Consider the following 22,279-nt stretch of genomic DNA (forward strand, 5'->3'; position numbering starts at 1 on the left):
CCACCTCTGTACTTTGCACATCTAGTGCGGGGCTTTGTCCTTTACCCCCTGGCACGACTTGCTTGTTGGTAGCACTCCCATGTTACTGGTTCCCTTTTAAAACTCCCTGTGGGGAAAAAAAACCTTCTCTTGCTCACCCTTAATCCGGTCACTGCCTCTCTGGTGTTAATAGAGACATCACAGCCCTGTGGTTACGGTACTGGGCTCATATTTGGCAAACTCAGCCTTACATACTTGCTCTACCGAAGACCTCTTGTGTGGCCTTGGGTGAATCATGAAGGGCTTAATCACGAAGCATCTTTTGGTACCCAACTCACAAACACAGATCTCCAGCACCCAAGCTGCAGTGCTACTTGAGCCTATACATCTAGATTACCACCCTCACAGTCTCTTGTTACTGAGCGTGTATACAACCACTCCAACTCCCAACTGTTCAGCCACAGGGAAACATTTACCAGATCCCACACGGCACAAAACATCAAGAAGAGAGATGTGTGGAAAGGTGTTGCTTTTATATACCCAGTATAGAGAAGGTGGGAACTTTCCTCACAGATGTGCTAAGCTTCACATTTTTTCCTGCCCAGTTCAAGCTTCTCACCTTCCTAGAGATTTTCCTAATTACTGCACTATAGGATATTCAGAGGTAGGACTTTTTCAGTCTCTCCTGTTTGTACAAAATAATTAAATGCTTATTGGAGCAACTGCTGTTGCCCGAGTGATTGTGCTAACCCCAAAGGTAGAATAATTCACCCTCTGACCCTTCACGCATCTAAGCGTTTAGAAAAATTACTTCTTGTAACATTATGGAACTGCAGTTTTCAACAGTTTTAAATTCACAAGCCCCCTAATTTTTTTTTCCAAAAGAGGTATGTATCCTTGTATAGAGAATTTAAACCAACAGACAATGGGCTTGCTTCTGTTACTCGTTTTTCATGGACCTCTTAGAGTATTCCCTAAGACTCCCAGAGGTACACAGACCACAAGCTGAAAAACACTGTTGCTGCAAAGGAAAAAAAGCACAGGTTTAATAACACTGGCTCATTCTCCTGAGGCCTTAAGACTGCTGCCTTCATAATGCATGTTCTGCAGACCTTGGCTCTCAGAAGATGGAATACGAGACAGCCTAAATGTTCACCTGCCAAGTGAGGAAAATCCTTTTCCTTCCCAATGAGACACAAGTATTGGCACAGGAGGTCACTAAAACCAAGTGTTTGCTGTTGTGGTGATGTGGGTTCGAAAAAGACAGATGTGCGTGAAACAAAATCCTCCGTTCCATAAGATCCCAGCGTACTATAAGGAAGTCATACAGGAACTCTGACACAAGTGGAGACTGTTAAGTTTTGAATTGCAAAAGACATGGTTTGCTCCCCTTCCCCCTCCCTGCAAACAAAAAGCAAGGGAAAGAGACATATACCTACCTGATGTTGGCGAAAAGCACATTTCAGCTAATCTGGAGGCCTTTCTGAGCTGCGGCTTGTGGTAATAATGTCACAACGGCAATACCTGATTGTGAGAATCACCCTAAGATATTCATGACCTATAGGTGCTCAGCCTAAACAGGGTGAAAAAATGCAATAACCAACAAAGTTGCCAACATTCTGACATCTTATTTCTCTAAGGGGTTAGAGTGGATTTTGTACTTTAAGGTCTGTTTAGTAATCACTTTATGTTCCCTTTAATGACTGGAGAGTATGAAGATGAACTAGACTACTTCCACATCTAGTTCATCTGAATTGCTTCAGATGTACTCAGTAAGATAAATCACACACTGTGCGTGCCTCTCTTCTCCATGGACTATAAAGAAATGCAGAATATTAGCACAGCACAGAGGGCTATACTGTAGGCACTTCCATTTGGACAAATGAAATCCACTCCTCATGTTTAACTAGTGCTGGTTCAAACTTTCTGGTGGAATAGCAAAAATGTAAAGTCTTCAGCAAAGAAAACATCCATTTCTGTAATCAACTTTGTAATCACATTTTTATTTTCCTGTTGGGAGCGTGGGATATTTACCCTTGATCAATATTCATTTCTGTACACATGACTCACCAAAATAAGGGCTACAGGACAAGCACCTCAAGGCCCTGTAGGTTGCGATGCGTAGCTGGACTGTGTTCCCTCTGATGGACAGTGGCAGTTTTGGCAACTGGGACAGAAAAATCCAGCTACTACTTATCTGGAGCTGGAACAAACTTCTGTAATCTGGGCTTGCATATGAAGGGGATTGGGATGAAAATGCTGAAGAGCTGTAAACCAGATGGCTGAGGAGCAGAGACTGAGCATATTAAAAAAGAAAGTCTCCTGGAAGCAAGCAGGGAACTGAAGCAGTTCAAGAGTCCAGTGACTGTGGTATAATCGAAATGAAATCCTGCTTCAAATCAATGACTTAAGTCGTTTACCTTGGGCAAAAATTATAGGCATTTTAATCAATTCCAGTGTATTTCTGCAGCACATAGACTACAGAAGAGTAATTAAGACCGTAACTAAATTTTCAGTAAAAGGCTAAAGCAGGAATATGAGGAATAATGTAGGTATTGCTGGACATTGCATTGCTGTGTTTTTCCATTGCACTGGTTATGGTAGGTGTTTGCCAGTTGGCACTAAGCAGAACAGTGGTCAGTTGTCAGATGATTACCAACCATGACATTGTCAGGTTTCCTGATTTCTAACTCCAGAACTACTTGCCCAACAGTAATCACAGTTATACTGCCTATGGAAGGGGAAATCCGTGTGCTCATAGTTTGTAATTTTTTTCTACCTGAAGTAACACTTCTCAAAATACTATTTTGAGCATAAGTCCTTCCTTAGCTACATCCCATAGCATAGTGCAGAGTTAGGAGAATGAAAGCAGTATGCTGATAGTCATAACATGAATATAACGTAAAGTGGGCATGACCAGCTCTTTGCAGGGAGAGCTTGTCTTCCTCTTCTAGGTTTCTGCAGCTTCAACAACGGTAGGAATAAGGATGATAACTGACAGTAACAGGGATAGCGAACAAGAAATAATAGCAGGGACTTCAGATCTTCCTGGCCATTCAAGATGCAAGTCCTGAAACTCCACAGAGGTCCAGAAACATGACATCCAAACCAGAATCAGAGTGTCTTTGTTGCCAGTTGTGGCTCTGAAAAACAATCAATTGGAGCAGAACTGAAGATTACCAGTCCATCACAACAGAAGAAGGATCCAAGGCTATGTTTCTCAACGCCAAAGAGAAAGAACCACATACAAAATACATCTGAAAGCCAGGAAGTTTCTGGCACTTAGAAACCAGGTCTCAAAAGCTCCGTTTCAACAATAACCTGTTTTTTTCAGTAGCCAAAGCTCAGGCAGTGATACATTAATAGATTTTTAGGCCATAAGGAATTGTTGTGATAACCAAATCAGATGTCCTGCATAACACAAGCACAGAACTCTTCCCTAACACTCCCAACAATGACATGTAATTCATGCATATCTCAGATGTCATTTCAGTAATGCTACTTTGCCATTTTAAAAAGTGAGAAGGGTGCACAAATCTAATGAAAAGCTAGCTGGACATACAGTAAAACTGTTAAGCGTTCAAAGAAACACTACCTCTTCCATGGAACAATAGCCAGTACTGTGATGGACGTTTAAGCATCCTTAGGCAATGCTTTTGGTGTGATTATCTCCTTAGGACTATTATATTCCTTGCCATGACTTCCCCACTGCTATTTTTTACATGGTAATTTGAATGTTTTGTTAAAATTCATTTGAGAGCTTGATGTAGTTGCAAAGCCTCTTTGCTCTGTCTGCCCCCTTCTTTATTCTTGCAAAAAGTATCTCTTTGCGTTAAGTTAGAGTTGCTGGAAAAACAAATCTTCATATTTTGACCATTGGTTTTATATTTATTCTTCCTTTGCTAGGTATCAAACCCACCGCTTTTTTTATAGATAATTTTAGCTTTATTTCCTTAAGAAGGAAGGACTGTGCTCTTACAGTGTCTGTAGCTGTAGTTCAGTGTGCATTTACAGGAGGCGCTGCCAGTGTAAAGAAAAAATACTTGCACCCCCTCACCCCACTCCTCCTGGCCACCCACTTCTGCCTCTGCAGGAAGTGTTTGTGCAGCCTTGCAGCAAATCAGATGAGGGAACGGTGCTGGCTGAAGAAAAGGCAAGCCATGCAGTCTTATTAACCCAAACCTAATATCCAAACCCAATCATTCCCGCATTTTTAAGTGTGATCAGTTCACCACCCAGCTGTGTAAAATGCCTGTGCCAAGAATGCTCAGAGAGGAGCAACGGGCAGCCTGCAGTGAGCAAAGAGGAAGAGGGGTGCTGCATTTTTCAGTGGCCAGCCTAAAAGTTTGCCAAACTACTCCATGTGTGCACGTGTGTGTGTGCACATGTGTTCATTAGTCTTTGCTATTCCCCCCTTCTCCCTCTATAGCACTTAAATCTGTCTTGCAAACCTTACAGCAGAGCTGAAGACTCAAATACATCAAGTTCCTACTTCTCACATAGACATCAGAAAAGGGGAGAGACTGAAGTCAGAAACTCCTCAGAGGAGAAAAACTACAGTCTGAGCTCACCTCTTATCAGCCATCAGAGAATCCACATGTGCAACCACTTCAGAGACACTGATGTTATTAGACACCAAAGCATCCACACTGGAGAGGCACAGGAAGCCTGGCTTCACAAGTTCCACTGCTCACTGAGCAACTTGTTAGATTTACTAGCTTTTATTCAACTGTTTTGGGGTCTCCAAAGAATCTGCAGTGCTGACTGTACAAGAACAACTCACTCTGGCACTGGCAAGTAATTAGAAGGAAAAGAACCAGAACAGCCATTAAAACAGTCAAGGCAACTTTTTGATCCAGGACCCTTGAAAAAAAAGAGAGAAGAAAAAAGATTTAAACTAAGTTTCAGCATGTAGGAGGAAAAACACTTCCCAATCTGCCACACACACACCCCCTGTCCCCCATCTCAGGTTTGGTCCTAGGGGGCTTGGAAAAATCTTAATACCCTTTTCAGCGTTAGGCAGAGTTTCACCTTTGTGTAACCTTTCAAATTCACAGTAAAGCACGGCCTGTCCTAGGGCTCGATAACCACTTTGCAAGGAGCTTTTCACCCTAAATAGAACTAGTGGCAAGAGTTTATTACCCTTCACAACCATTCTGTGCATCAGTGCAGATGCATTCTGTGCATCAGAGCAAATGAAACCCTCTTGGAGGAGGGCTGCAGCTCACACAAAAATTTCACCTTCCCCTTTCTGTAACCATACCATATGAGTTTGACTGAAATAAATCGGGAAAGAGGAAAAGTCTTTCTCCAAAAAATGGGAGAACGCTTACTTTTTATTGCCACTACTACAGGCCACAGCTTCATTCAGTCTAGTTTTCCTTAGACTTGTTTCAGTTTGTCCTGCAGAGGTCGGTCTTGGCTGCAACACTGCAAAGCAGTTAAACTCTTACTCTGCGAACAGCAGGTCTATTCCACTCACCTAAAACACTTCCGGAATTAGAACAATTAGAATTTGGGAAGGTGTCGTTCCCCAAAAAATCTTTGTTGGAGTTTCTCTATATATACAACACAGATGCATTGTTTTTAGAAGGATTTATGTTATTAAAAAAATAAAAGTGATGATGATCCTCCCTAAATTATGTAACCTATCCCAAGAAAAAGCAAACAGCAAAGGATAAATCTTATTTCCCCCAAAACTCTGGTAACTGGAGAATTAACTAGTCACAGTTGATGAGTTTTGTTATAAATATGGTGAATCAAGGGGTTTTATTACCTTTTTCAGCCCAGCATTTGTGCTTGCACTAACCACGGTCTCTAGACGTAAGATAGGAAGTAGAGCAAGCCCCTAATGCAATCAGCTTTTCCTCTCTTGCAGTGAACACACACGTTCTCCGCGCTGGGATGCGGCCTTGCTCCTGAAACCGTGACAGAACAGAATCTCAGAGAATACAACATGCTTTTAATCCCACTCTAACTTCACAATTCTCAGATGTCTGACTGTAGACATCTTTTCCTGACATTGCACCTCCTGGATATACTGCACAAAATGGACTGTCATCCTTCAGGAGGAGGAAAAAAATATCCCAGTTCCAAAGCAATGAAACACTGCAATTTTGCTTATTTTACCCTAAACAAGATTTGACGTATCAAGTGCTAAAGCTCCTTGCCTCTGCCCTGTGAGGGGGAGTTCTTATCTCCTCTGTGCCATTGAAACATGAGCTGAGCGGCAGCTCTCTGCTAAGCTGGTTTCGAGGGCAATTTCACTAACATTTTCCAAACGAGTTCAACTTTCCCACCATCTCAGGACCGATCCCCAGCTAGAAGTATTTAATGTGGCAGCTGCTTCCTGAGACATTTGGCCTCCTGAATGCATTCCTTTGGGACTAGGAAAAGGATTTGAAGGCAGTCAGAGGTAGTTCACTTCTCAGCATCTTGTGGTCAGCCTCCTTTCCTCATCTGCAGCCCTGTCAGTAGGGACACTCTGACTAGAAGAGAAATCCCTGTCAGTTTAAGTAACCTGGAAAGAAGCATGGGCTCAGAACAGAGACGGATCTTCAGTTTGCATTTGTGGGGGGGGCAATTAAGTCAGGAAATTCGTTTAAGACCCAACTGCTGTCAGAGAGAGGAACACGTCTTTGCATTTTAATAGGAAGAGTCATGAGTAGGAATGAAGGCAAAAGTTCACCTGAGGAAACAAGGGGTTTGTCTGGAAGTCGACAGGATCCTTTATTTAGACTTTATCCTGCCTCGTACATTCCTATCTATTGCTTCATATTGTCATGTGCTGGTTTGGATGAGCAGCTAATAGCTAGCCTGATTTAACCGACAGCTTGAGATTACCTTCAAACCAAACAATAGAAATTTGCGCTACTGTGGATGTGGATGTAGATGACCTGACTCCTACCTATGCCTTCTATTATCAGGCAGAATTTCCTTACAACCTCTCAATACTTTCCAGGTGAAATCACTGAATCCCTGCTGGGGATTACATACAGGATGGATCACAGAGAAGTAGATTTTTGTCCATAGTTATTACATCTCATTGTTCTTGTCTGGGAAATGTATACTCTCACCTTTATTTGTCACCTTTCCTGCTCTTACACTTGTAAATGCTCCCCACAAGTTAAAAATATTTCTTAAGTGACTAGTCAAATATATAAAACAGATGCACAGTTGCATCTTGGGATGAATTAATTCTGTCTGTGTGTGAGCAAGAGAATAAACGTGTGGGTAGATCAGGGAATACATTGGTCTAAGCGCAGCAGCTGATTTTTAAATCTCTAGATCTTGATCATTGTTCCTTTGTGTCTGTTTTTCTCCCCTCTTATTTAGAGGGGGAATCAAACAAGGATGTTTTAAAAGGTAATCCCATTTTGAGTTATCACAATTTAAATCAAACTAACTTAAGATAAGGCCAAAACGTATCCAACGCTTTTAATTTCTGTTTTTCTGTCATTTGAAGCATAACTTAAAAACAGCCAAGTTGGCAGGAATTTTCCTCTGGATTTTCCTCTAAACTAGTAAGGCAGGGAGCCAGCTCTGTAGGCCTCCTTTCAGATCAGTTCCTGTAACCTTCCCTATCGGCAGGCAGTACAAATACTTACTGGGATTTGTAGGTGTAAATTAGGCTACCATATACACTGTGGCGGACATTCACATGCAGAGATGCCGGTTCCCTCGGTGTATTTTGAACAACTGTTCTTTGTCTGAGAGTTTGACAACCTGGCCCTATGTCTCAAGTGTCAGGGCCACAGCGAGTTTTATGGCTGGGCTCAGATCTTCTCAATTACATATATCCTCCCGTATTGAGAGAGACAGTTGGACATTGCTCTTTTGAGAAGGCAAGCAACACTTGCGTAATTAAATCCTCACCTCTGAAAATCTCCATTATATATTCACATCCTCCATAGACAGTACTTCATGACAGAAATATTAACATAGTGGCCAACAAAGCTATAATTAATGGCAAAAGGTATGGCTAGTGAAGGAGGTTCTGCATAACCATATGACTATCTAGGAATCTAGATGAGGCATTCGGATCACTGAATCTAAGCAAACCTGTCATCAGGGTTTCCAAAAATTAAAAGCCACATGCCAAGGACAACAGCCACTAGCCACTTTCATTAACTATGGAGCATGGCTCGCTTTCACATCATCTCCTTTATTACCTTCAGCAGGACAAGCATTAAAATAAATGATGCGCGCGGTATTGGTTTGGCTCTCAAGAGAACTTGTTTCATTACCCGATACCTTCTTATACAGCCTTGGGCACGGGAAGCCCAGATCCACCAGATACAGTTACTTAGTCCATTTATGTCAATGGAGATTGTGCACTGAAGCATTTTGAGGTGATTCAGGTTTTCAGTTTTTGGTGATTCAGTTTTCAACCTATAAAATTCCCTGTTTGTTTATTAACTGTGATCTGTTTCATGGGAAGATTGTGCAGGTGTATGCATGTTTTGACATATTTTATGTATGTATGTTTTGCTCACATGTTACGCTGATAAGGCTAGGACAAACAAACATCTAGAAAAGTAAAAATAGTCATACTGAATAGGCAAGATTTGGTCTTCTTTGTTTATACTGTTTCTTCTATGTCGTGTGTTAGAAAGGAGATGTGACGGGGCCAAATCCAGTTTATTTTCTCATACCCTTACGACAATAGTTGTGTGTAACTACCCAGACTCATGCAATCTAAAATTATGCACTAATGCCCCTGTAAAAATTCAGCCCTTCTACTTTTCTTAGGAGCCTGCTAAAAGAAACAGCTACAGGGTCATTCTCAGGTATAATAGATTTTTCTTTTAGACTTCAACAATAAAATAGTTGGTGGTCTCTAATGCTACTGCCTTTAAAACATTCCTGGGTTTTATTAGGATAACCCATAAGTCTGGAAAGTCCCACCCTAAGAGCAGCAGCAGCTTTTGTTCAGAGAACACAAGTTTCTTCTTGTACAATGTTGGACTCAAGGGTGTCTGAACTATGAATGGGTGGCTAAGGGCATAATAGGCAACAGGTTTTAGACTTTTACGAGGGGAGGAGAAAGGCAGCCCTGCATTATGGTGCTAATGTATAACACTACCTGAAACATGAAAGGACTTCATCCAGCTCCTGTTATACATGGTCAGATCCTCAATGGGTATAACATAATGAAGCTCCATTGATCTCCAGGGAGCTGTGCTGATTTACATGCCCAGATCTGGCCATACATCTACACACCATATGTTGTCCTTAAGCAATCAGAGAATGCACAGATTTCTTCAGAAACTTTTCTACGAAACCACATGCAAATGAATGTGGTTTCTGAAGCGCATGAAACATACCTGTGCAGAGCTAAAAGACAATTTCTGAGATACAGTCATTTGTTCCACTGCAAATGACCAACTTGTTGCTTTTCTTTCTAAAATGCCTGAAAAATAATGCCATGCCTCACTGTTCTTATGAAACTGCTTTTCTTCTTGGTTTATTATTGCTGACTGACCTCATGAGCTAACTTTTCAGAGGAGCACATGTGAATTTATTTACATACGTGCCAATTATATTAATAGAAGTTGCAATGACTCATCACTGCACATTGCTAAAAATCCTCCCTCATCTCATCTTCACAGTGAGACTTCTGTTCCATGTGAACTTCCTCAGCTTACCTTGCTGGAAGTTCAGACATCCTTCCTTACTCTCTTGGGAAGAAAAGTTCACTTTTCTTTCTGAGATGACAGGCACACAGCCTGCCATCCTAGTGAACAGACCTGCAGCACATTGACTTTGTTGCAAGGGGCACTGTAAACTATAAGCCTATTTAGAATTCAAATCCCAGCTATCTTCCTGGCAGAGAATAGCTGCTCACTCTGCTGTCTCTCGGTCCTTGTTCAGTGGTGCTTTACGACCACACACGCATACAAGCAATAAGAACATATTCAAATTTGAAACTCTTTTGCAGTGTCATAACATTTGTATAAGATTGGGTGTATCTCATATGTCTGGAGCTGGCTGGACTGTTATATACTTCACATAGATAATATTTATTAATTAATATTTTTTCTATGTCCTCATTTTGCTCTTTCACATAGCTCCCACGTCTTTGTTTTTTCACATCTTCCTGCCTTTCCCTTTCTTAATCCTATTTGATTTTTCTCCCTGTTCTTTCTTCTCATGGCTTCACCTTTACAAAATACAAATCCAGCCACAATCAAACTGAAAACCTTACAGTGTTCGCATACATACAAGATTAAGCAAAATGTTCAGTATATGTTAATACCTGCAGGTAAGTGGGCAGTATGACTCAAAGTACTTATGGTCGGCTTTACAAAACTGCTTTGCATTGGCCCAACACAGCTTCCAAAGAGGACTGTTGAAAATCCCACTGAAATATTTTAAACTCCTGATCTGCAATATTTTAAACTCCTGATCTAAAGTTCAGAAATTATTCCTAAAGAATACTGTCACCCTTGAAAAACGTAACTGCTGTTGGTGGTTTATAGTCCAGATAGGGGGTTCTTCTTCATGAGGACTATGAATGTGTTCACAATTTAGACAGCCAGTCTGTCTGAGTGAAAGACAGAACTGCAATAGCTGAGGTTTTTGCATAAAACTGTCTTGAGAGTTGTATTTTGGATATGCACCAACGTGGGCAGCTATTTCAGTGCCCTCTTTTTAGTTAAGTATCTGCAGGTAACCTTTGAGGGTAAGACCAGTATTTCTCAGGTGAGTTTTGGCAAGAATTTCTTGATTAGAGCTAATAGATATTCACTGTATGATACATCAGTAATCAGATTTGTTGATGTCACTGCTGTTGACAGAACATTTCAGACAACTTTATTTTCTTGTAGAAAAGAATCAAACGAAAAACTGGTCCCTGCCCCAAAAAACTGGCATTCATGTTAGACCAAAATAATGATTGTTTCCATTTCTGTAGTGATGCAAAGGGGCAGATAAGCATATGACTTTTTAGCACAAAACTGAAGAAAACAAAGAGTGTAAGTGTTGCAATTCAGGACCATCGAGGAGCACAGCCACGGAGCCTGAGAGAACGTAAGCAACTTTCCCCAAGAGCTCACAGGTCACATCACAGAGCTGAGCTGAACTGAACTGAACCCAAGTGTGTCAAGTCCCAAGCCAGTGCTTTAACCATCCTTCCACTTAGGCGGCTTTACCCAGGTAGCCTCAGAGGTCCAAATTCTGCCCTGAGGTACGTGTTGGCCTCATTAACTCACTCTAAATAAGAGCTGCGAGCAGAACTTAGCCCACAGCAAGCAAGATTTATGGACTGAAAATGCCACATACTTTGCTTTTTATTCAGTGAGAAAAAAAAAGCTTGAAACATGCCGAGCAAAGTAAATTAATCAAGACTGCATATTTTTCATTCTGCAAACAAGAAAATATATACACGTGAACATAAAAAACACAGGTGCCCAAATACTGCAGTTGCCTCCTAAATCTGCTATAAAGTGCCAATGACTATGTTATACCTGTCTCCAGACAGATACATAAATTACTTTTTTTTTTTTGGATGGGGAAAAAATAAATAAGTTGGGGGTTTTGGGGCATCTTTTCCCCGAAGGCCCTGTGGCCCTTTTACTTGAATTAAGCGTGTATAGGTACCATGCTCTTTGAACGTAAACTGCACAACAGTTTATTCTCAACAGGAAAAGGCAAAGCTTTGGTTATGCCGCATTCCTAATATTTTCTGCAGTTTATGGAAAACTCCCATAAACAGAGTACAACACAGTAAGCTTTCTCTGCTAATATGCTGTCTAGACTACTTAAAATATGAGTTCTCCTTGCCTACCATGTATCATGGCTTAAACTTTTGACCTTGTTTCTTTCCCTTTGACCACTTCATAGGCTTTGACCCTATTCAAGTATTTAATATCCAAATGGCATGTCACCCAAGCTGCTGGCAATATAAGAACAAGAACTCTTTAAACCTCTCCTTTAATGTGAAGTTAAGAAAACTGACTGCAATCTAACATAAAAAGTTAGAAAATGTCTTCCACCTTCATACAGCCTCCTACATACAGCACCTTCCCAGGCTGGGTGACATTGATACATTATAAAAGTGACAGTAGAGTATTCTGCAACACCATCACATACGTGCTAGAAGGGGCAGTCGTGGAACCACACAAACACTGGGTCATTGCTAATGCATGTCTTTGATTTCTGTTTATGGCCCCCAAGTTGAGTGATCTGTCTTGTTGGCACCAACCTATTTTTAAATGATGTAGCAGCTGGCTCAACACATACTTCAAAGATTTATGTTCATGTCGCAAAGCCCTCTTACTGAAAGGGAAACTCTGGAGTAGCTTCTACTAGCTTATCCCATATGCAGATATGGTCTACATACTTTATCCCAGGCCATCATAGCATATATTTTAACTAAAAGAAAGCAGTGAGATATATAAGGGAAGGCAAATATAAACAACAAAGGCAACAATGAAACATTTGAGGGTTTACAAACCTTGAAGTTCCTGAATTACAAGGCATAATTCCAGAGTTCTCATGCTGCAGAGTCAGACAAACACTTGATGGGTATTAAGTGCAAGAAATGGGCCCTTCCTATGAAATGAAATACAGAAATGGAGTTAATTCCCACACTTGCTGAAGTACATAGATAGATACACACCCACATGAACTTAGATGTGCTCATATTTCAGTAGCAGAGCAAAACAGGCACGCTGGACATCACTGTGCTGATTATTATAATCAGGTATCAGTTTATGGAAGACATCTAGCAACACTCATGTCTGATGCAGACCCACAGAATATTTCATCTAAGCTTTTCACATGCTAACACTAACAATTACTAAAAACACACTTTCGCATGGAAACACTCTGCCATCCAGAGGGACCTGGACAGGCTTGAGAGGTGGGCCTGTGCGAACCTCATGAAGTTCAACCAGGCCAAGTGCAAGGACCTGGGTCACAGCAATCCCAAGCACAAATACAGGCTGGGCAGAGAATGGATTGAGAGCTGCCCTGAGGAGAAGCTCAACAGGACCCAACAATGCGCACTTGCAGTGCAGAAAGCCAACCGCATCCTGGGCTGCATCAAAAGAAGCGTGGCCAGCAGGTTGAGGGAGGTGATTCTGCCCCTCTGCTCCTCTCTTGTGAGACCCCACCTGGAGTACTGCATCCAGCTTTGGAGTCCTCAGCACAAGAAGGACACGGACCTGTTTGGAACGGGTCCAGAGGAGGGCCACAAAGATGATCAGAGGGTTGGAGCACCTCTCCTACAAAGACAGGCTTGAGACAGTTGGGGTTGTTCAGCCTGGAGAAGAGAAGGCTCCAGGGAGACCTTATAGCGGCCTTCCAGTACCTAAAGGGGGCCTACAGGAAGGATGGGGAGGGACTCTTTATGACGGAGTGTAGCGATAGGACGATGCAGGTGTCACCAAGATGGGCAGGAAAGCTGTCCATCGGAAAAGACACAGGGGTTTCGGTCGACAGCTGGCTGAATATGAGCCAGCAGTGTGCCAAGGTAGCCAAGAAGGCCAATAGCATCCTGGCTTGTATAGTGTGGCCAGCAGGACTAGGGAAGTGATCGTCCCCCTGTACTCAGCACTGGTGAGGCCACACCTTGAATACAGTGTTCAGTTTTGGGTTCCTCACTACAAGACAGACATTGAGGTCCTGGAGCATGACCAAAGAAAGACAACAAAGCTGGTGAAGGGTCTCAAGCACAAGTCTTATGATGAGCGGCTGAGGGAGCTGGGATTGTTTAGCCTGGAGAAAAGGAAGCTGAGGGGAGACCTTGTCACTGTCTTACAGCTACCTGAAAGAAGGTTGTGGTGAGGTGAGGGTTGGTCCCTTTTCCCAAGTAACAAGTGATAGGACAAGAGTAAATAGCCTCAAGTTGTGCCAGGGGAGGTTTAGTTCGGATATTAGGAAAAATTTCTTCATCAAAAGGGTTATCAGGCATTGGAACAGCCTGCCCAGGTGGAGTATAATCCAGTAAACATCCCTGGAGATATTTAAGAGACCTCCATACGTGCCACTTAGGGACATGGTTAATGGCAGTGTTAGGTTAATGGTTTGACTCTATGAACTAAAAGGTCTTTTCAAACTTAAATGATGCTATGATTCTACCAAACTGCTCTGAGTTCATTGCAGCTCTGACACTACAAGGGAGGACCTCCCTGGCCAAAAAACCTGAAGGAAGAGAAACAACAATCCCATCTGACTTGCGTATGGGTTAGCTTTGATTCAGCTGTGTCGGTTCAAAGTCAGTTTTAACATAAGGTAATAGAACATGGCTACCTTTATTTGGAAAGCAAAAACTTACTGACTGAATGAAACTGTGACAACCCAATCCCTCCCCCCCCCACCGTTAACACACAGCTGAACTTGTAACACTTGACTTAAAGAAAGCTGCATAGACCAGGATGCAAATTTTTAAGCCCAAGAGAGTTCAAGCTAGACTGAAGCGTGACGCGCAGCCTCTCATCTCGCTTCTGAATCCTCCCAGCAGGTGTACACATGGCAGTGAGATCTCCACCCAGACTCCTGCGAAATTTCAGCCCTTGGGAGCCTGGCATCGCCCTGCCTCCTACCTCACTCTCACAACCCCTCTTTCACACCCACACGCCCCGGTGCACCCCCCACACCCCAGTCCCTATCGGTTTTGCTCATCCCCAGCTCACACCTCTGAGTTTTGCCCTGGGCTCCGCCGGCAGCACGGAGAGGCAGCGGACGACAGCCAGAGGCCGAGTGCTGTGGTACCTGCCCCTGGGAACCCTGCTCTCCCTTTCGCCAGCTTGGATTGGCTGCTTTTACCCCCTGGAGGCGGGCCTGTGTGTTGGGCAGCCAATCAGAGGCGCTGTTCCTTGCTTCCCCCCTCTTTCCCCTCAGCGGAGGCGGGCTCTCCTCATGGCGGGCGTCGGTGGATGGAGGGTGCGGGTGTGCTGCGAGGCTCGAAGTGCCCCCCCCAGCACCAGGGGCCGACAAGATGGCGGTGGGAGGCAGTGACTTTGCCCATCCCGTTAAATCTGTGCCATGGCTGCAGATCTGCCATTAGAAGAACTGGCAAGAGCCGCACACAAGGAACAAATCACCGTGGAAGTAGCACTGTAACTGCATCTAATTTTGCGCCTTCAGCTGCTTTCTTATTGCTTCCTCTGCTATCTGGTTCACCATCCTAAAGCAAATCACTTTTAAAAGAGATATTTCATAAAAACGTCCAAAATCAGCTGGTGTTCAAACACTTGGATTAATTTTAACAGTATAAAAAGGGAAACCCCAGTGAACACATACGAGGAGGTTTTTCCTCCCTCTCTCAGTCTTATTATTATGTTGGTATATCGGACCCATTTGTACCTCCTGGTGATCAGAGCTCAACATTACAGGGTGGTGTGTACCTAAAACATAACCAGAACCAGCTCCATTCTCTTTCCGGGCTCTTCCCTTGCCCCAAAAGCATTTCAGTTTACTCACAGGACTAACACGGAGAGATTCCTACGTCCACGAGCTGAGCCCTCAGTCTGACAGTCAGCCATAGCTTTCCTTCATTAGTGCCTAATTAATATTTCTTCTCCACACTGTTCAAATCACACAGTCTTAATGACTAAGTTTTAGCTTCTGATCTTTGACAATGCAAGCAAATAAATCTTTAGTTTCTGCTCTTCCCTGGCTGCGGTTTGTGCCAGGCTTTTCCCGTGGTAGAAAGGTAAATCCAGCTCCTCGCCTTTTTCATGAGCCATTTTTCGGGGGTTTTATACCCTATACAGGGTATTATTTTTTTTTCTTTCGCAGTTTAGGAGGTTCCACATCTGAGAAGCCAAACAAGCCACAGCTCCTCATCGTAGTACCACCAGTTCAGGCAGCTTTCCTCCCCTCCACCTAAATAAGCATTTAGCTTCTCCTCGACAGTCTTGGGACCAGAATCACACCAAGCCCATCACCCTTACTTGGGGCTGGCTGCTTGTGGAGCTGGAGCACACTTCTCCCAGGCTTCATTTCTGACATAGAGTCTCCGGCCACATAAAATTAGAGCTAGAAAATCAAGCAATGCCAGTTCATTGGTAGGGATGGTGAGGTGATTGGCAGAAAATGAACATCACCCAAACTGGAAAAGCCACAGAGTAATTCTGTAAAACCTACGCTACACAAATCTATATATAGATATATGCACACATTTACACACACACACATTTATCATCCATACGTCTGTCCCTCAGCTTAATTCTGGCCTAAGCAAAAAGCCGCCTAATCTGTATCAGGCACTGTGGCTGTCATCCCTGTGATATTTCAGTGCCTCACTGACTCTAATGTTTTTTTAGCTAATATTAGGAAATATTAGCCAAAAACCTTTGGGAACAATAGGAATCTTCCCATCAGCCCCGTTGGGTTTCAGATCAGGACCTGAATTCCTGGTCTAAGCCAAAATCTGTACACTTTCCTCTCTTTTCGCTCTAGTTTTCCCATGTCTGCCACAATTCCCTGTCTTTCTTACAACATCTGGTAGAGTTTTTTTATGCGCGTATATCTCAGGGCTGAATTAGACACATGATTTTAAATTGCTTAAAATATTTTGACATCTTCCAACCTACTCCTAAATCCTACAGATGGGTCAAATTATCTGCTCAGATCTGCTCAGTGGGTCTTACTGTAGTGTTTTCTTGTCCCTAAATGTGCAAAACAATTACGTGAAAACAAGTTCCTCCTATCTCAGCTGAAATTTATGGTGCTGAGCTGAGGAGATAAGTTTAGCTAAACATTTTGTCAGCATGAGCAAACCAAATGTGAATAAGGAATTGATATTCTCTGTATGTCTTCTTGGTGTTCTTGTATGCATTTATACTTGTACATCTCAAGAGCTAACATTATAGTGATACAGATTTCAGGCATGTATTGAATATGCACACACCATAATATTGATACATTTATAATGGTCTTCATATGGAAAATTCTAGCAAGTTCAAATGATTCACTAAGATTTTGTTTTGGTATTCATGTCTGAACCAGAAACCCTCCAGAGGGTCATTTGCTTGTTTGATAAATCAGAAGAGAACACATTTTTATACAAGTATTTTAATACAGGAAATATAAGTCTAGTCAGTATCTTTCCAAATACACGTGTCTGAGTGGTTTTTGATGTGAAATGCTGCTTAATGTCTTTTAAAGTACTATTTAAACAACTTCACATGAGCAACTACCAATCAATATGTCTCCCATTTTCTAACATTAAAAGACCAATGCTAAATAAATGCTAAATAATTGCTTTTTAGAATCACATATAATGAATAAAACAGAAAGAAAGTAAAGAAGAGGAAAAGAAAACAGCAACAAGGCATTACTTAGAATATGTATTACCCAAAAAATGTAAATGGTCACCCCTAGTTTGGCTCTCTAATGGAAAAGAAATAACATGAAATTGGGCAATTACAGACCTTTTGCTGAGGTATGACTCAGCCTGCTGCATTTTGTGAGGGCTGGCAGGAATGGCACTGGGAGTACTGAGCAGTGTCCAGGCAGGCCAGAACCGACTGATTTATGACATAAAGAAAGAAGGGTGTAGCCAGAGAATAACTTCTAACAAATGCATCTGAAAATGAGCTGTAAAGAAATCATGGATTGATAGCAAAGAGCAGGCCCCCAGGAAATGCTGGGGTTTGAAAGCTCCCATTTAACTCTGGCTTAATTCTGTTTTGAGTGGAACCAGCAGAGTGAGAGGAGGCTTTTCCCAGAAACCATATTTTTATATTGTAAAGTGCAGAGCAATTCAGACAAAGAGTCCCAAGCATCTCAACAGAGGAAATGGAAGACGAAGCTGCTTGCCAGACTTCCACTAGCTATGTTTGCACAGCCTTCCTTTCAGAAAAATAAAATCTAAGCCTTTTGGTAGTATGGCTTGTTGAGAGGATTTCTGAACAAGGGTCTAATGCTGTCTTTTGTGGGGTGGAGAAGTGTGCTCTGTAATACAGTAAGCCACATGAATGGGAGTGGTCACTTAGTGTTTTGGATGTTGAGATTTTGTGCACCAAAAATGCTGATCAAGGGCTGGAGAAAATGACAGATAGACACTTAAACAGCTCGGGCTGTTTCACTCATCAAAAACAAACAAACAGAAGTCTAGAAGTGACTTAATGACAGTGTATAAGTGTCTCCATCAAAATGCCAAGTACTGAAAGCTCTCTAACCCAAAAAGGAATGGTATCACAAAACCCCATAGGTTGAAGAGAGTTTTAACTCTTGGAAGGAAACATTGAACAGATAGAAAGTTGCAGGGACTCATGACCAAGGAAAATGAGAGGCTTTCTGTCTCTTTCTGTGTTCAGATCAGGACACGATGCCTTTCTGGAAAAGAGATTTCAGCCAAACCAGATTTAGGCTTGTGCCAAACTCAAATTACTGGTCTCAAAAGAGATTTACCCTTAGCAAGTGGATTACTCGTTGCTAAACTAGACTAGATAATCTGATGGTCCACTCTGACTCTAAATTATGTCAGTCTAAGTTTTTATCTGCCCACTTCGATGAGTGTGGATACAAACGGCAATGTTCCATTAACATGCCTATTGAGATTTGTATTAGTGTATGATTTCTGGGTTGGAAAAGCCTCAGTCCGGTTTAAGGGCATATATTAAAGTTCCACTGAATCCAGCAGACCCAGTCTCACACCCTAATGTGCGTTCCTGAAGCACACTCTAAAGATAGCCATGCGAAGTGAAATACATAGTGCTCGGTAACATAGCACCCATGTTTTCCACTTTTCCAGTGTTCTTAGTGTATACATGTGTTATTTTAAAACTTCTCTCTTCCTAAGTACAGGTAGTTCCAAAATAAGAAAAAAAATATTGCATAATGATGTTAATTGCGGTACATGTTGGACCAATTGCACTGCCTTTTATTATAATTGCTCATCATTTGCCATTGTAATGTCCTGATTTTGATTGCTTATAATTTATGAAAATGCAATTACATGCACTGAGATTTCTCATCTATTCCAGAAGTTTCATTTTGAATGTTTGGGAATTTTTAAAAGATGTATTATTCAAAACAAAGGAGTTGTCTCTTTCAAAAAAATAGGGTTGGGAGAAACATACTGTTTTATCTATGTTAAAACAATTATAGTGCCTCTTCTGTTAATAGCTGTTGTGCTTCTTACCTTCTGAGTGAAGAACTTGAGAGATGGTATGTTGTTGGAAGGTGACTTTTGCCGTGCCTATGAAAATCTTCCCATACAGCACAAGCAAGAAGCCTCTGAAAAACTCAAGAGTTCCCTCATGCTCAGAAAACACTTTTTATACATCTGCTAAACAAAAGAAAAAAACCACAACAACAAACCAACCACAACAAATACAAAAACAGCTTTTACTGAGCATGTTCAACTACCTTACAGTTCCTGGTGCTGTTCAGACTGGACTGGGACCTCCCCACAGGGCAATTATGGATGCCTGTTGGGGACTCAGAAGGACTGTCTCTGTAATTATTGCTCTGTCATTTGGGTTTGAGGACACGGGCACTGAGAAGAGGTCCTTGGCTCTTCTGTGGCTTCTCCCCTGGTGTTCAACCAGCACAAAGTAGAGAGCAGCCTTATTCAAACGTGGAGGGGACGAAAGCTGCTCTGGGCAAGGGCAGAGGAAACAAGATGTGTGAGTTAGTTTTGAGAAAAGGATACACTTGAGTAATTAGACTGTAAAGAACAATAGGGCCAAATTAAGATTGCACAGCCAGCCCTGGTTTCTGAGTTTTGTGGACCCCGTTTTGCATCTATGGTGTTGTTTCTCCACTTTATATGGCATGCGTAATGCCTCAGCACAACCAATATGCAGTGAAGCGATATCATTCTGTTATCCGCAGCACATAGCTCTCTCTTCTTGGCAGGTAAACAGTAGACCTTACTTTCCTGAGTATTTCCGTTGGTTCTCATTCCCACCTGTATGTACCTTTCTCCCCTTTTTCTTCACATCTTCTTTGGTCTAGGTCCTTGTACCTTCCATGTGTATTTTACAACCTTTCTCATGCAGCTTGCAAGTGTGAGTAGTCCCTTTCCAGATCAGTTCTTCTGTCTCCCCAGTGTCTTCTCTCATTTCACTTGCCCTTTTGCTTTGCTATTCTCTTCCTCTCTAGATCTTTTTTCTAATTTTTCTAGTTTTTCTTTTCTCTGGCAGTATTTTCCCTAGTTCCTATCTCCTGATTCCCTAATGTATTCATCTCTTCTAAGTTCTCATTCATTCTCCCCTTGAAACCACTAAACTTGCATCCATAACATTCTCTGGTATGGATTTCCACAGCTCTATTACCACCATGTGAAGAAACACTTCCTGTTGTTTTTAACCTGGCTCTTACTAGCTCCATGTCATGCCCACAAGTTCTTGTATTGGAAAAGAGAATGAACAGTTGATCCCTGCTCAGCCTCTCAGCATTTGTGGTGCTGTAGACCTCTGTCATACTCCCACCCCCAATCTGTTTCTTTTCCAGATTCAATAATTTCTCATGTGGAAGTCATTCCAAACCTTTGATCATCCATTTTGCCTTTTTTTGAACTTTTCCAGTTTACTCTATGCGTTTTTTCAGATGAGAGGACAAAAAAACACACATTATTTGGGGTGTGGATGGACCATGGCTGTAGAGAGTGATTAAGTGATTTTTGTTTTGCTCTCTATTCCTTTCCTAATCATTCCTAACAGAGGAATAGCTTCTGAGCCCTTAGCTGATGTTTTCATTCAAGGTTCACTTCTTAGTGGTAATAGTCAGCTCAGAGCCCATCATTTTATAATGAGTCTAGGATTGTTTTTCCCCACATGCATCGCTTTATGTTTATATACACTGAATTTCATCTGTCATTTTATTGCCCAGTCACTCAGCCTCATAAGAACCTTCTGCAATTCTTCACCCTTCACAATCCCCACAGTTAAAAACCAACAGGAAGCCAGTGGCTCCTTTTTTCCAGGAAAGGTTAGCAGGGTCTGAGCAATGCAGAGACACTCGTCTTTATGCAAAGTCATCTGGATGAGCTGCTGTTACACTATTCTCAGGACAAACTGGGCACTGAGGGAGTCTGGGCAAGAGCCTGCAGGCAAACAAGAAGACTACCTAGCACACCTCCATGAATGCACTGCACTCTTCGCCTAAACAGGGCCTGAAAGCATGGGTATATGAACATGGGGAGGAACAAGGCAGGCTTACCCTCTACAGCTGCACATATTGCTTGGGAGTTAGGCTGGCTATGGTACAGCCACACGTCTACTAATGTCAGCTCATAAAAGGAAAAAAAAAGAAATCGCCTTTGGTTTAAAGTTTGCCCCCTCTGTGCCCCCCTTTTTTTTCCCCCCTCTCTGCTTCAAAAGAAAGACAGGTTTGAGTCTGACTCTGAAGCACCCTCTGCTACAGTATGTGCCATTTACTTTAGTAAGGCTGATTAAGTCATGCATTTACAAGTAGACCTTCCATCAGAGCTAATTTAAAGCAGATGTTCTGGGTTCCACAGCCAGGGAGGCATCAATCTGAGAATTGCAAGGGTCTCTGTAAGAGCACTGTTTTTACTGCACTTTATAGTGCACTGGGAGGAGGTTAATTGGTGTAAAAGTTTAATTTCAAATAAGGATCCCCTCTTAAAATTGCATATATGCATATACTTTTTATGGAGCGTTATATTACAAAGTCAAAGTGGGGGAGAAAAATCATCCAAAAACATTTCAGGATCAAAGACACCCAACCTGTCAAATGCTAAGATATTTTTATGAGGAAATAGGACTCACATTTTCTCCAGAAGACGCAGAGAGAAGTAAGGAGTGGAAAAATATTTAACTAGATTCCATGGTATATTAGGAGAAGGAGAAAAAAAACACCCATGCCAATATGTTGGTTTCAGAACCTTCTGGCTTGGCTTCCGCTGCTGAAAATATTGGCAAGAAAATGTTCTGTTCTGGGATTATTTATTAGAAAAGCAATAGATTTGTACAGTTTAACAATAGAGGGAGGATTCAGAATAGTCCATTTGCTCCGTGTTCTAACTTTCAACTACTTTTGTTTTTTATTTGCAAGCCAGAGTAACTATACTTATCCTTTGAAATGATCATCAGCACTGGCTTAGCATAATTTTATTATTTGATTAATTGTATTGCCTATGGAGGGGTTATGGCCTGTTTCTTACACTGAAAACTGCACAGGGTTCTCCGATGGGAGACCAGTTTTCTTATTACTCTTAGGTCATATAGATTTACATTTTATATTTATCAGAAGTAATTGGATTTTTGCCTTTAGTAAAGACAACAGAAAAAGAAACTGTATTTACCTTGAACTTCAGTCTAGTTTTGCAGGTAATACAGACTGTGGCAGTATTCATCTCTAGAAAGGCTCTCCT

At 41.9% G+C, this 22,279-nt stretch overlaps 1 long non-coding RNA gene across 1 annotated transcript; it reads right to left on the bottom strand.

Annotated features, from left to right (window-relative positions):
* Positions 1-1,997: 1,997 nt before the first annotated feature.
* Positions 1,998-14,704, bottom strand: LOC134515046 (uncharacterized). The gene is made up of 5 exons (XR_010070863.1): positions 14,621-14,704; positions 12,437-12,534; positions 5,756-5,897; positions 4,551-4,842; positions 1,998-3,122 (listed from the first exon to the last, which is right to left on the bottom strand). It is a non-coding gene; the product is annotated as an uncharacterized LOC134515046 (long non-coding RNA).
* Positions 14,705-22,279: the final 7,575 nt, after the last annotated feature.

This window comes from Chroicocephalus ridibundus, chromosome 4 (genome assembly GCF_963924245.1).
Source record: "Chroicocephalus ridibundus chromosome 4, bChrRid1.1, whole genome shotgun sequence".
NCBI lineage: Eukaryota > Metazoa > Chordata > Aves > Charadriiformes > Laridae > Chroicocephalus > Chroicocephalus ridibundus.